Source organism: Leuresthes tenuis, unplaced genomic scaffold, assembly GCF_036924035.1.
Source record: "Leuresthes tenuis unplaced genomic scaffold, fLeuTen1.0.hap1 SCAF_1, whole genome shotgun sequence".
Taxonomy (NCBI): Eukaryota; Metazoa; Chordata; class Actinopteri; order Atheriniformes; family Atherinopsidae; genus Leuresthes; species Leuresthes tenuis.
In genome coordinates, this window is record NW_027325355.1 from 11,160,084 (window position 1) to 11,176,023 (window position 15,940).

The following is a 15,940-nucleotide window of genomic DNA, read 5'->3' on the forward strand; positions in this document are numbered from 1 at the left end:
CACACAGGGAACAGAAGAGGTCGACAGACACTAAGTTATCTGAGAGTCTCACTTTCAGCTGCAGAGAACCAACACGAGAGAGAAGAACATGTGCAGGATCAGCATCAGCCTCTCAAGCCAATTAGGTGAAAAAACTAAAAGAAACATATGGTTCAAGCAGCTATATAATAGATATTTGTTACGGTGACTTTTGCTTACGGCCACACCACCCTGAACACGCCCGATCTCGAAAGCTAAGCAGGGGGCCTGGTTAGTATTTGGATGGGAGACCGCCTGGGTTTCATAGTGCCTCTGTTTTTGAGAGAGCTTCTTTTGTTTAAGTCCGCCTCGTTAGGAGAGCTGCGAGTTTCTTATCTTTAATAGCTCTTTGTTTTCCTCCTGGAGTGGAGAGGCTTTTGGTTTGATCATTTTCACAGCTGCACTCTCCTCCTCCATAGTTATTGAGGAGAGTGCTCAGGAGTTTCACAGCCCCTTTCTTTGCTCTGTGAGGAGATCATCAACCTGTTGTTTATATAAATAAAGTCTTGACTTTGAACTCGACCCTGCATCTGTGTCCTGAGGCCTCGACTAAATGTTGAGAAATATTTTTATTTAGTCCAAATTGAAGTTTTAGACTAATCGTCGAGCAAATTGTTCGTCAGGAACATCCCTCGTGGGTCCAACTCTCCTCAGCTGAACTCAGATGGATCGTCCCGAGAAATCTACAGTACATCCGATGTGATAGAAGTACAGCCTACAACCCCTGTAGAGCTTCTGTTGCTGCTCTCTGTCACAGCTGTGGATTGTTTCTCCAGTCAGTAACTTGTTTGCTGCTCTGTCAGATAATGCAGCGACACGTGTTTCCTACAGACTGTCACAGACATTTTTGTGCTGTAGCTTTTGAATGCTGCTTTATCGACAGCTTAATTTAACTTAAAGCAGCACTTTGCTGCTTGTTTCCTCCTCTCTCCCCTGCTTTTTCTGCCTGTGCTTTTATAAAAGTGCTGCTCTGTTCTGTTAATAAACCCTTTCAGTTTACAGCCTCTGAGGCTGTTTTTACTTCTCAGACCATCCTGAAAAGGATCATGAGGCCGATGCCAGATAGTGAGGATGAGCACAGCAGCCTGGAGGAGACGTGCAGCTCAGGCTTTCTGAGAGACCACACTGAAAATGCTCAGATTGTAAATGTTCTCTCAGAGAAACAGACCTGAACAATGTTCATCTCCTAAAGCTGCTGCTGATTCTTCACACTGACTCCATATTTCTGAAACCTGGTGGTGGAAAATCTACCCGGTAACAGGATGGAAACATTGTTTTATTTTACCGCAGAAAGACCAGTTTCTTTTTACAGGTGAAGCAGAGATTCTTTGATCTTTGGGTAAACTTGAGAAAGTTCTGCTGTTCAGCATCTTATTGGCAGCTTTAAATACTTCTGACTGTGTCTCTGTGGGCTCCTCTCAGGAACTGCACCAACTCCTGAAGCTGTGGACAGGTTGGAGTATACCTCCCCAGCAGCTGTATGCAGGAGTTCCTCCTGAAATGACCACGCCTGTAGCCTCAGCCTGCAGGACCTGCTGAAACTGCCTCTGAAGAGCCAAAGCTAGCAGACATTCAGAGAAAAGCTCCAAGCGTCTGTTAGAAGTACAGACTTTGGCTTTGGAATGATCTGATGTGAATAATGTGAGAAACTGAGCGTCTTTAAGTTGAACATTAGTCTGTTCCTCTGTTTCATGCTGCTCATTGAAGGCTGTGGAGCAGTGAGCCATGTTAAGGCTTTACCTCATTAACTGGAAGTGTGTGAGGTTGGTAACAGTTCAGGAGAACTGAGAACAAACATTTCAATCTGAAGTTTTAGTTACAAATGTTAAAGTTTGGTTAATAAAGACGATTGAACATGAAGTGTTTGGTGCACTTTTCCATCCAGCAGTGTGTGAACGTTGGTGAACTCGTCCAGTTCTGCTGTGGCTGCATCAGCTGCTGTGGTGCGGCTGCATAGATGTGGAGTGCATCCATGAAGGGAACATCGGGGTCAGGTGACCTGGCCATGTTCTCGCTCAGGTGTCCTTCAAGCTGCACTTGGGCTCCTTCAACTCGGTCCGTTTCACCTCCGAGGTCATCAGAGCCGTGTGGTCCATCCCAGTCAGTCCCACAGTCTGCCTCCACCTGAACACAAATAAAACACCATCAGAGTTTTAAGCTTATTCAATAGTTTGTAGGCTTTCTGGAGACTTAAACAAAAGCTTTGGCATCTTCAGATGTTTCCCTGAAACATTTTCAGTTGCAGTTTTAAACTGAAGTTATGAAATCAGTTCTCCTCAGTATAAATATTAAGTTATGTAATCTAGCCAAATCATTTTAGGCCTTTTAAATGTATCATTTAAATAATGGCTCCTGATATGATGCACTCAGCTGTTTTAACACACCTGATCAGGATCCTGAAGGTGTCTGAATGATGTCCAAAGCTGGTGGGGAGACTGGCTGCCTGCTGCTCTCAGGCCGTGATGGTTCCAAGCATCCATGAAGAAGGCAAGTTGCCTCTGCAGCTGAGGCAGAAAAGCCCAGTGGAGAGCAAAGAGATGACTCATCATCAGGGTTCAAAAGCCCTTCTCTCTCCAGGCTGAGAAACAGAGTATGGAATGGGTCAAGGACTGGAATGGAAACATCTGTCCATCAGCGTTCTATCCTGGAAGAACGAGAGACATGATTCAGAGAAACATTCCAAGCAGGAAGAGAAGATGTTTGTGCTCTGAATTAGAACTTCTAGCTGCTGGATGTTATGACTCTACAATGAGGAAACTGATGCTCATAAGTTCAGTGATGGCTTTAGAAATGTGTGTCCAGCCTAATCTGGTCTTGGTGGAGCACTCGCCTGAAAAACTAAGTCTGAAAATGTTTGATGCTGCTGCAAATACAAACAGTTCCAACACAAGAAATAAGAAGAAGGAAAACATGTCTGAAGATCTTTCCCCCTCAAATATACTTTACATTTAGGAAATATGAAACAACAACAGGCTCTGAAGCAGTTGACAGATGTCATTCATGCTTTGTTCAGTGTTTTCTGTCAGTAATGGAGGACAAAGCAGAGTTTGTGAATGAGGCCAGTGAGAGTCCTGCAGAGGAACAGCAGGATGAACGTTGGGGAATAATAACACTCGTTATGTGCTCTGCTGCAGAGCTTTTCTCATAATACATCGCTATGGAAACCTCACCGTTGGTTATGGAAACTCCTTCCTGTAACGTGTGAGTCTGGGTTCTCTCCTCGCTGTTCCACCATGAAATGGGCGACCTCAGTATTCTCAGCAGCCTGTCAGAGCGCACAGGTGATGGCAAACCAGACGTGTTGATGGCACCAAGGAAGCTCTCCAGCACTGGAGATGCTCCATTGTTCGTTGGAGCAGACAGATGAACAGTTAAACGGCTGAAGCATCTATTCCAGCGTGAAGGACAAATCTCCAGCTGTTGCTTCTCTGTTAGAGACAGAGGAGGAGGAATGGGTGTTCCTCTGTAATTGTGCCAGACAGAGTTACCTCCATCAGAGCAGCTCAGGTTGGGGTTGTGAAAGTCTGTCTGTGTGGCCCAAAATTAACCACACAGCGTGCTGAGGGGAAGAAGTATGTCTGTATGCCTGTATGTATGGCTTCTTTTTTTTCTATATTTTTCTTTTGTCATGGGCAAAATGCATTATAGAAATGTATAATTTTACTGTCAAGTGAGTTGCTTGAGTTGTTTTGTCTGTTTCTAGAGGAAATGAGAAATTTTATTTCACTATGCAATGTACATGCTTATTTACAAAATGTTTAACTATATTAGCATCAATACAACAACAATGATAATTATAATTAGAAGAATTTTAATTGGGATTTCCTCAACCTCTCATTTAAATAAATCAGTATTTGTTTATACCATTTATATTCACACAAATTAAATATGACATGCATAAATATAAAATATTTAATAATAATATAATATATATGTGGATAGTCAAGCACAAATACATTTGAATACACAATTTCTATATCATTTAATAATTTTTGTTTATCAGCACTAAGAATAATAAAGGACAGATTATGACTCAGCACCATGGAGTAAATTCGTAGTTATACAGTATATATATTGAAAAAGTATGAAATGTCACTGTGTGTATATGTATATATACACCACTTTTGCTTCAGCCACGGAGCTAATACAGAAATCAGCTTTATGCGTTTACGCAATTGCAGTTAGAGTAATAGTGATATGTCTGATCTTTGCAGTTAGATCACACAGACTCCACCTTGGACTTCCTGGATACCTGCTCAGCCCCGCCTGGAACTCAACCACAACCAAGTGCAATCATGATAGCAAGGCTGCTGTTGTTTTTCCCCTCTGCTGTCACGCCTTCTTCAAGCCACTGACGCAGAATCCATGCCTGACTGGATGTTATGAAAAGAATCACTCATGTTGTAACTTGTCTGTCATAACTGAAAATAATGACTCATAAAAGCACCTTCATCTGAACACGTCCTTCTCACACCACATAATACACTGAAATGAGTAAAAACTAACAAGAAGACAGAAAAGTCCACATTTAAGTGCTCAATGTATAAAGTAAAGTAGTGAAGTGTTAACAGTGAGTAAATCAGAGTTAAATCCTGCACATAAACTCGGGGCTGAGCTTTGAAACAATATTTTTCACAAACTTTGCTGGAGACCGACCTCAAATTTGTTTTACTGTCACAATCACAACTTTTAATGATTAACACGCATCTCCTGTGAGCGCTGATTCTCACGTATCCCTGTCCTCTGTCTGAAATGAACATTCCTGTAACATCTTCCTGGCCTGTGTGTGCCATACAGGTGATAAACTCTCAGAGGCTGCTGTCAGATAACAGCTTGAGGAAAACTTTGAAGGATCCTGAAACATGTAGGCATTCATGTTTCTGAGGATCTGTTAAAGATCAAATTAAAACAGATGCATATTAAACATTCTGGTACATAAAAAGTCAACATTGATGAAGACCAAAGGCAGCTTTTAAAAAGGAGCTGCATAACCTGAGCATTGTTTGGAGCTAATGATCCAAACATGACAGATGTGTAAATGTTCCCTCCAGCCTTTATTCCCCTGAAGGGGGACAAAGAATTAATTCATAATTAAAGATAAAATCATCTGTGATGAGTGTTGATGAGGTCGTGTGAACCATACTTTGGTCTCCCCTTGTTAGGGTTTAATCATGTTTAATCACAGAACTGGTTCCTGGTGAGCAGTGCTTGGCCTCCATCTCCAGTTACCTTCTGCTGGAGATCAGTCTCCAACATCAGCTTTTAAATCTCCCTGATCTCTCTTGGTCGAGCCAGAACACTTATTTTCTGTCTTTGTGAGTAACTCTGGACCCAACTGCTGCTGCCATTCACTCCTGTAACTTTGGCCAAACAAAGTTTCAGCTCTGAACAACTTCTGTTCTTCTCTGGACTTTGACTTGTAAACCATCAGATATCAGTCAGATTCCAGTTCCTGCTTCCAGCCTCTGCTTTATTCCCATAAATCTTTACTCCAAACAACATTTAGTTTTGTCTCAGACTAAAAAGGCAGGTACAGTCTTCCTGCAGTACGATACATAATGAAATAAATGTTGTGCTGCATCTGGAAGTCATTTACAGAACGAGCAAATAATTGCTCATCTGCAGCTTCCTTTGACCTGAACTCAGCTACAAGTCCACCAGATGTGGCCCAGCCCTGCTGATATGAACCACTTTGAATACATTGTAGGGACATAAAGTCTGCCCCGACAATCCAGACAAAAAGAACTTTCAGAGCACCTGACGACTCATTTCCACTCCCAGGATGCATCAAACTTGATGGCTGATAGGAGTCAGGAGTGAGAGTAAGACTGATGAAACTGTTCATTCATTTTAAAACTAATCAGAAATGTTACAACAAGGTTACAAGCTGCTGTTAAACTCAGAGATAAAGATGAAATCAGATCCTGTTGCTGCTCCTCCCTCCTACCTGTCCTGCCCCCATCAGGGGTGGAGCTCTGACTGATTCCAGCAGCAGCTCACCTGTGTCTCAGTCTGTGGAGCCTCGTCTTCTTCAACACTTGGTTTGAACAAACTGTGAGTCTGAACTTTGTCTTCAGTAACTTTCCTGTTTGTTTCTGCTCTGTAATGTTTGGGGAACATGTTCGCTTCTTATTTCAGCTCCAGTTTGATCACTGTTGTGTTTGAAGATAAATCTGCATGATTATCATTTACATTGTTATGGATTAGAAACATAATGTGATTTATTTGTTTTATTCACAAAATAAATGATAGAAATCATAGAAACTCGCTGCTCATTCAGAGAGAACGGCAGATTAAATTTTCAGATCAGAGTTTGTTATTCAGGAACTTGGAGATGTGTTTTAACATGAACTCCACTGGTCAGACAGATTTTATCAGTCCTGCCTCCATCACAGGTGGACTCTGCTCTGACTGGTTCCAGGAAGCAGCTCACCTGTGTCTCAGTCTGTCGAGCAGAGACTCTTCTCCTTCTTCAGCTCTGAACAATCTGTAACTTTCCTGTTTGTTTCTGCTCTGTAATGTTGGAGAACATGTTCACTTCTTATTTCTTGATGATCAGCTGATGTTTTTTTGTTTGTTTCCTTCTCAAACAAACTGCTTCATGTTTTTATTTCCTGGAATCAAAGTGTCGTCTCCACCTTTAAAGTCAGAAAGAGCAGCTTCCTGTCAGACCTTCCGTTATGAAGCTGTGATGCAGTGTATGTATGAAGGGGTTTAGTGTTAATTGTGGTTCAGTCTTCACAAACAGCTAACAAAGTCTGAGAAATGATTGATTATTATTATTATTTCAGTCTGTTTCTTTAATACAGTACAACAACAATCATAGGTTTGCTCAGTAACAGTATGTTTACAGCATTAACAAGATAAAAATGGCTCCAATTGTGAGTTACTTGGTGGATGAAGCATCAAAGAATGCTGTCTGTTTTTAAGGGTGGCAAATTGCTCTATCACTCTGTTGTGACTCAGAGGCTGAAGCTCGTCTTTTTCAATTGACATGACTGTAAGACTGTGAAGGGAAACATGTCTGTAATCTGAGACAATAAGATGGAGGGTTTGAAAGAGGAGATGAAGCATCTGAAGCTGTCAGACTCCTCCTCCTCTGACTCAGTCTGAGAACAATGTGGAGTTAAAGAAAACACAGGCATCTGTTTTAAAGGACTCACTGATTTTATGACTGGAAATCCAAAAATTATATGAAATTTGAGTATTTTATCCACTTTTTTTATCCATGAAATATCATTGTGTTCACCTTCTGATCAAACTGTTTCATCGTTCTTTGGGGACCTGGGATGTATCTATATTGGCCACTAAGTTACCTTCAGTTATGACACAAGAACATTTACATGAAATCTGCCTGAAGGGCAACAGCTCACAGAGAGGCTGCAGTATCAGTAGCTCCTGCACCAGGAAATAATTTTCTTACCTGTTTTCTGGCATTAGATTTTAGATTTATTCCAAGATAAAGCCTGTAACATGTAAGCTGTTTGTTTCTGCTCTGTAATGTTTGGGGAACATGTTCACTTCTTATTTCAGAACAAACTTTGATCACTTGAGTTTTAAGACAAATCTGCATGATTATCAGATTATTGATGAACTAGAATCAAACAACACGATGATCAGCTGATGATGTTTGTTTTCTACATGAAGAACTGATCTTCATAGAATGAAACCGTCAGCTCCTCCATTACAGTCAGACACAGCAGGTTCCTGCTGCTTCCTGTGTCACCTTTCAGAATAAAATAACATGAATGTCAGTTAAATGTGTCTGACTGTAGTCAGTTATGAAGCTGTGTGCAGCTCTGATGGAACATATAATCCACTAATATTGTAATGATGAAATGAAGTAGATTCAGATGTTCTGTCTACTTTATGGGTCAGTTTGTGATATTTTATTCAGCTTTTTCCTTTCCTTTATATGTGAGTAATAATCCTTCATCTTTGTTTCTTTTTGTTTATTGAATTCAACTAAAAGTTAAAATGTTTCATTCAAGTTTTTATCAGAGACATTTTATTGGTACTTGTACACATAAGATGGAACCTATAGACAAAGATGGAACCTTCCCAGGGTAGAAGGTTCTGTTATTAACAGCACATTAGTTAGTTTCTGGTTCAGACGTTAAATCAGTTGATCTCCGTCCTGTTTCATGTCAGTAAATGTACATAATGGTCCATCATCATCATGAGTGTGCTGGGTGGTAGCTCCATGGCTCCATCTAGTGGACTGATGGAAGTACAACAGCTGATCTTTTTACAGCCCAAATGATGGAGAGGAGGATTTGAGTTGATGTGCAGATGAATGATTTGTGTTTCCTCTGCAGATGAAGGTAGAAAGTGTGTGTGAGCTGATGTGAATTCAGCAGCATGGATCAGTGTGAGGACACTAAAACCACTCTGTGTGGGGAACATGAGAGCCAGAGCAAAGCTCAGAGGTGAGATGACCATCTCTAACTGTCCATGACTCTTCTCCATGCCAGAGCTCAGCACTCACATCACCAAACCACCTTTATTCACAGGAACCAACCTGAACCTGAACCTGAACCTGAACCTGAACCTGAACCCAGCTGTGTGTCCTTTAAGAGCGACAAGTCAAAGGATAGTTTTATTAATTTCCAACATGATGTTCCATCAGCCCAACAGTGAGTATCTGTCAGTATTCAGTGGAGGCTGCATCATGTTTCAGATGATAACCAGTTTTCAGCTGAATTACTTGAGACTTGGATCAGTTCTTGATGTCTCTGATGAGACTAATTAGCTGCATCAGGTGTGTAATGTGATATTTTAGTTCAGTCCTGCAGCTATTTATTAAAACAAAGGGAGAATATTGCTGAATATCTGTCCACTGATGTGGCTTTTTCACAGGAGCCGATTATGTAGTGAACAGGGCGGCTGATGTAGAAATATTACGTTCTCACACGTTGTGTTTAATGACGTCAGTTTAAAACGACCTTCTGAAGAAACAAGAACAAAATTACCAAATCATCCCAGTAATGTTAGTAACTGATCTGTTATGAATTCTCTCCTCATAAACCTGCTCATGATATCTGGTGAAAAGATCTCATTTTTTAATCTGACACTTTATATTCCAGAAAAATCAAATATTCCAAAGTCAGTGTTTTCCAGTGTGGTGCAGCTGTAGTTTGTCTCTGAAAGAGCAGAATGAGTCTGATCACACAAACAGTAAAGAATGAGTCAGAGAACCATACTGAAATCTCAGAGCTTGAGTCTTCCTGTTTTCTCTCAGGTAAAATTACATCCAGCTTCCAGTTTCACACACCTGCTGACGTCTGCCTGCAGAGTGGCAGAGCTGCCACAAGGGGGAGCTGTAACATTGTTCCACAGCAGCCACACTGACTCTCTGACAGGCCGTCTCACTGCAGACTCAAACACTATCACTGAATACTTTAGTTTGAAGACAACAAGTGTTTTTCTGTCAGGATCCAGCAGAGACTCAGGCCTGAACCTGGAACCAGCTGTGTGTCCATGAAGAGTGACCGGTCAATGGATCCTCCTATCAGATTCAAATCAGACCAACATCCATCTTTTAAGAGGTGAGCTGAGTGTAAATATTGTAACAGAGCAGTGGCGGCTAGTGAAAAAAAATCTTGGTGGGGCTTATGTGCCAACAGATTTCCCTGCCTAATCTAAGTTGGAAAATTATTGGTTGAAAATGAACAGTTCCACGATAACAATTTAATTTGACAGTTTGCAGTTTCACAGAAAAGGTAACAATTAACAGCTATATTAGACTTTATACTATCAAATACTTTACAATACAATCAAGGGATAAATTCACAAAAAGGGTATGATTTCAGCTGAATCTATAAAAATCAACAGTGAATGAGTGAGTGAGCCAGTCACGTCTTACAGTTGAACCAGCTCCAACAAAAACTCTGTTTGTAACATTTATCTTTCACTTTGGCTACATTCACACTGCAGGTCTTAATGCACAATTCCGATTTACTGCTAAAATCCGATTTTTTGTTTGGCTGTTTGAACAGCTCACGTTCCTGAAGTGACCCGCATGCGCAGTTGATCATTGATGACATCACGCCCATAGACCACACCACAATGGTGTTTACTGAAGCGACCATTGCAACAGCAACCAGTACTGCAGGACTGTATGGATTAATGTTAAAAATCAGGGCTCTCACGTCTCACGAGACACACGCATTTTAACAAGTTGTCATGCTCACACGCCACACATGGTATTTCTCACGCTGAAAAAAGTATAACAGAAATTTCTCTGGCGCGCCGTTATCACTATGGAAATGGCAGGAAACAAGCACATCTCCCATGAGTCTGAGCTGACCAACACTAACAACAACACTAATAATAATCTAAGTAATAACAGACCTGAAGATTCAAAAGGTCTAAAAGGTAATTTTTAAAGGAGCTGGACCTGGATGAATGCAGAAAACTGCAGAAAAGAGAAGAAAATGCAAAACAAAAAGTGAAAAAATTCAGAAAGAAGAAAAACAATGTAGAACAATTTGAAAATTTAGTAGAATGTCATTTGTTGAAGTTTCAAAAGGTCTGAAAGGTATTTTTTAATGTACTTGGAGCTGGATGAAGGCAGAAAACTACAGAAAAGCGAGAAAAAATATAAAAAGGATTGGCAGTCGGAAGGTACTGCTGTGAAAGGAATTTTTGAAAGGACCTGGAACTGGATGAAGGCAGAAAACTACAGAAAATGTAGGTAATGTAGTTTTTATTTCAATTGAGTGAAAGATTTTTAAATGGCAGCGAGTTGAAAACAGTTGAACCTGTCTCTGGTGTCATACCAAACTTTCCATTGGAGTTAGTGAGAGAATTTGAAAGGTTTCTCTTGCTTCAAGGCTCATAGATGAAGTTCTGTCAATGTGATCCCTTTAGTAGTTACATTGGCTGAAAGAGGACAGCTTGTCCTACATTTTAAGGTATGATTTGTTTCTCTGAGTTGAACTGTATGAAACTTAAAGGAATTTGTTTGATTAGAATAGAATAGTCTTTATTGTCATTGTACGGGGTGGTACAACGAAATTTGAGGGTGCTCCAGCAGAGCTACGGTGCACAACAAAAACAACAAACACAAAACAACAAACAAAGCCAGAAACATTATGAATATCAGAAAAAGCTTTAAAGGATCAATGAGTCACTCTGTTGGCTCTTCATTCATAAAAATCAAGAAGGGGTAAAAATATTCATTTTTCAAACTGTTATTTTTCAAAATTGGCTTAATATTTGAAAAAGCTGAACCATGTGGTAATAGCCGAATGTCTTGTGACACATTTAAAATTGGAAAGGTGTCTCTAGCTGAAAGTATGTAGAAGTAGTTAGGTTGAAAAGAGGAGAAAGATTTCAATTTTCCTAAAATTTGCCTTAAATTTGAATAAAATGTTAAATATTTAAAAACGTATAAAAGTTAGAAACACCAAAAGTCAAAACTGGAATCTCCTGAAAGTTTTGAGTCCACAATAGTTGAAATTGGTGAAAGTATGCAGGAGTACGTTGGAAGAAGAAGAAGACGTTGTAAATTGGAGAAAGAGTTGAAATTTGTTCATGTTTTTTAAACTGTCATATTTCAAAATTTCTTAATATTTGAAAAAGCTGAACCATTTGGTAATAGCTGAATGTCTTGTGACCCGTTTAAAGTTTGAATGGTGTCTCTAGCTGAAAGTATGCAGAAGTAGTTAAGTTGGAAAGAGGAATAAGTTTTTGAAGAGTTGTGCTCTCATTTCAATGACTGGAAAATTTGAATAAAAGCTGAATAGTTTAAAAAGTATAAAAGTTAGAGACACCAAAATATATCGCAGAAATTCCTGAAGGAGCTGAACTTTTTGATACCACTCTTGATTGTAGAAATCAGTGAAAGTATGCAGGAGTTGTTAACATCCAAAAAACATATGGAATAATAATAATATTAAAGGGAAACAGGAAAACAATGCAAATAAAATACAAAAAATATTTTTTCCAATCAACACCAGGTGGGGCAGGGCCCCAGCACCCCCTAAGGGGCCAGCTGCCACTGTAACAGAGTGAAATGTAGCAGAGTCAGTTTGAACAGTTTTTATTCCAACATGTGTTTAATGTGAGCTCAGCTCTGTTTCACATCCATTTCTATGTTCATATGTGAAGCGGTGTGTGTTGGATGTTTTCCACAAACACAGCAGTTAAAGAGGAAAGAATGGATGCTGGAGGAGGTGTTTCTGAGTGTCCTTTGTGCTTTGGCTCAAACGTTGTGTTGGAAGTCCGAAGTGTGTTTGTGTGAGTTTTTAACTCCACAGTCAGAGTTTTTGTAGAAAGTTTCCATCTACATCTGATGGTTTGTGTTACTGTCACACATCAGCAGAACACCTCAATAATCAACACTAGTTCCCTCTACTACTGTCCCCTCTGAGGTAGCATTTGTTCCCAATAGAGCCTGGTGGCTGTGGCTTGCAAACAGTGAACATTTTCAGCTTTTTACAACAGAAGTGCTGCACATATCTGATCAGTTATTAATGTTTAAATGTTCCTGACACTTGTTTTTTATCAGGAGGAAGCTGGAAAATCCTGAGCCCCACCGTGTGCTCGAGAGCAAACGTCATATATCCAGCAAACGTGTCAAACAAAGGTAAGTTTCTTTTTAAAACCATGTTTAAAAAAAAGTGTTTCACAAATTCATTTGTGACTTTTCTAAAATGCCCTTTGCACTGTCTTCTACAATCAGTCACTGACCCTGTTATGTGGAACACATTTGTTCACATTCAGGGTCACAAAACTAAACTAAACTCAGTAATCGGTTCCATTTTGATACTTTGGAGGGAAAAATGAAAAGAATCCATAAAATGTGTCAATAAAGAGTTCCAGTACTGGTGCTCCCAACAGTAAATAAAACATGCTGGTTGTCCTACATTTATTTCTCATTTTTGAAATTGCCCTGGTTGGTAAAGTGGTCTAATTAAAAGTGTTTGCTATATGTCCCTTAAATATAGAGTTTGTGCACAAGCTCTTTAATACATCTGGCAAGATGTATGCAGCTCAGTACAGCTGACAACAGAACATTTTCTTGTACAGCCTGCAAAAAATTCCTTGGACAGACAGAATGTGAGCTCATTCTTCATGATTCCTCCACAGAGTGGACCAGCAGAGCTCAGAGGTTCCCAGTGGTCAGTCTGCCCAGCAGCATCAAACACAGCTGGACTCCATATTTATGGTCTGTACATGTACAACAACTACTTTTCCATCTATTCTGTTCACAGTCATCTCCATGCTGCACTTTGCAGACCAGTGGATTGTCAGTGTGTCCAACATGGATCTGATGTTTGGCTCCATGATTTCAGTCTGATTGGCTCATTCATATAGTATTCTGTTCCAGCTGCTGGAGGACAACATGCTCACTTTTGTGAAGGAGGAGCTGAAGAAGATCCAGAGGGTTCTGAATCCAGATTACCCAGAATGCTTAGAGAGTCAGAGGGAGGATGAGGATGAAGAGCAGAGGAGCAGCAGAGAGGCATTAGTGAAGATCACAGTTCACTTCCTGAGGAGAATGAAGCAGGAGGAGCTGGCTGACCGTCTGCAGAGCAGTAAGAGGATTTCTCTAAAGATTTAACCTTCTGGATAAATGACACATTTACTGATGTCTCAACACACAGAACAACACATGTTCAAATACTCATTCTCAGAGAAATGAAAAGTTTGAAGATTTTCTGTGTATTGTATTGACTGTTCTTATTTGTCGTGTTTATTTAGAACTTTTTGACCCAGTTTGCCACCTTAAATCTGCTCTGAAGAAGAAGTTCCAGTGTGTGTTTGAGGGGATTTCTAAAGCAGGAAACCCAACCTTTCTGAATCAGATCTACACAGAGCTCTACATCACAGAGGGAGGGACTGGAGAGGTCAATGATGAACATGAGGTCAGACGGATTGAAACAGCATCCAGGAAAGCAGGCAGAGCAGAAACAACCATCAGACAAGAAGACATCTTTAAACTCCCACCTGGAAGAGATGAACCAATCAGAACAGTGATGACAAAGGGAGTGGCTGGCATTGGGAAAACAGTCTTAACACAAAAGTTCACTCTGGACTGGGCTGAAGGCAAAGCCAACCAGGACATCCAGTTCATGTTTCCATTCACTTTCAGAGAGCTGAATGTGCTGAAAGAGAAAAAGTTCAGCTTGATGGAGCTTGTTCATCACTTCTTTACTGAAACCAAAGAAGCAGGAATCTGCAGCTTTGAAGAGTTCCAGGTTGTGTTCATCTTTGACGGTCTGGATGAGTGTCGACTTCCTCTGGACTTCCACAACAAGGAGCCCCTGACTGATGTTACAGAGTCCACCTCAGTGGATGTGCTGCTGACAAACCTCATCAGGGGGAAACTGCTTCCCTCTGCTCGCCTCTGGATAACCACACGACCTGCAGCAGCCAATCAGATCCCTCCTGACTGTGTTGGCATGGTGACAGAGGTCAGAGGGTTCACTGACCCACAGAAGGAGGAGTACTTCAGGAAGAGATTCAGAGATAAGAAGGAGGCCAGCAGCATCATCTCCCACATCCAGACATCACGAAGCCTCCACATCATGTGCCACATCCCAGTCTTCTGCTGGATCACTGCTACAGTTCTGGAGGATGTGTTGAAAACCAGAGAGGGAGGAGAGCTGCCCAAGACCCTGACTGAGATGTACATTCACTTCCTGGTGGTTCAGGCCAAAGTGAAGAAGGTCAAGTATGATGGAGGAGCTGAGACAGATCCACACTGGAGTCCAGAGAGCAGGAAGATGATTGAGTCTCTGGGAAAACTGGCTTTTGAGCAGCTGCAGAAAGGAAACCTGATCTTCTATGAATCAGACCTGACAGAGTGTGGCATCGATATCTCAGCAGCCTCAGTGTACTCAGGAGTTTTCACACAGATCTTTATGGAGGAGAGAGGGCTGTACCAGGAGAAGGTGTTCTGCTTCATCCATCTGAGTGCTCAGGAGTTTCTGGCTGCTCTTCATGTCCATCTGACCTTCATCAACTCTGGAGTCAACCTGATGGAAGAACAATCAAAGTCTCAGGAGTCTGACACACTAAAAGAGACTCTCTTCTTCCAGAGTGCTGTGAACAAGGCCTTACAGAGTCCAAATGGACACCTGGACCTGTTCCTCCGCTTCCTCCTGGGTCTTTCCCTGCAGACCAATCAGAGTCTCCTACGAGGCCTGCTGACACAGACAGGAAGTAGCTCACAGACCAATCAGAAAACAGTCAATTACATCAAGGAGAAGATCAGTGAGAATCTGTCTGCAGAGAGAAGCATCAATCTGTTCCACTGTCTGAATGAACTGAATGATCGTTCTCTAGTGGAGGAGATCCAACAGTCCCTGAGTTCAGGAAGTCTCTCCACAGACAAACTGTCTCCTGCTTTGTGGTCAGCTCTGGTCTTCATCTTACTGTCATCAGGGAAAGATCTGGATGTGTTTGACCTGCAGAAATACTCCGCTTCAGAGGAGGCTCTTCTGAGGCTGCTGCCAGTGGTCAAAGCCTCCAACAAAGCTCTGTAAGTACAGATATAGAGGGATGTGTATGAATATACTGCAGTTGTTTTTATAGGAGAGAAAGTCACAGGTTACTCCTTATCTCATTATATCCTCCTCAGACTGAGTAGCTGTACCCTCTCAGATGAAGGATGTGCAGCTCTGTGCTCAGCTCTCAGTTCCCAGTCCTCCAGTCTGACAGAACTGGACCTGAGTATCTATGACTCAGGAGTGAAGCAGCTGTCTGATGGACTGCAGAGTCGAAACTGTAACCTGGAAACACTTAGGTCAGGTTTCTCTGCTGTTTCAGCTGCATACAGTCTCTGTGATGCAATAATCTGAAAAAATCTTCAGATCTATTTTAAAATCCACAAAGTAAAATGTCTCCAGATCTGTTTCACTTTCCTCTGATCTTGTCTGCACAGCACACACACATGAAGTCTGGTTCAAAC

The 15,940-nt window shown here is 41.1% G+C and overlaps 1 protein-coding gene and 1 pseudogene across 1 annotated transcript in view; one reads left to right on the plus strand and one right to left on the minus strand.

Annotated features, from left to right (window-relative positions):
• LOC140296621 (uncharacterized) overlaps window positions 1-15,940 on the minus strand; it is a 581,862-nt gene that overhangs the window by 395,407 nt on the left and 170,515 nt on the right. The gene's annotated exons all lie outside the window — the stretch shown is intronic.
• Window positions 6,447-15,934, plus strand: LOC140291841 (NLR family CARD domain-containing protein 3-like; annotated as a pseudogene).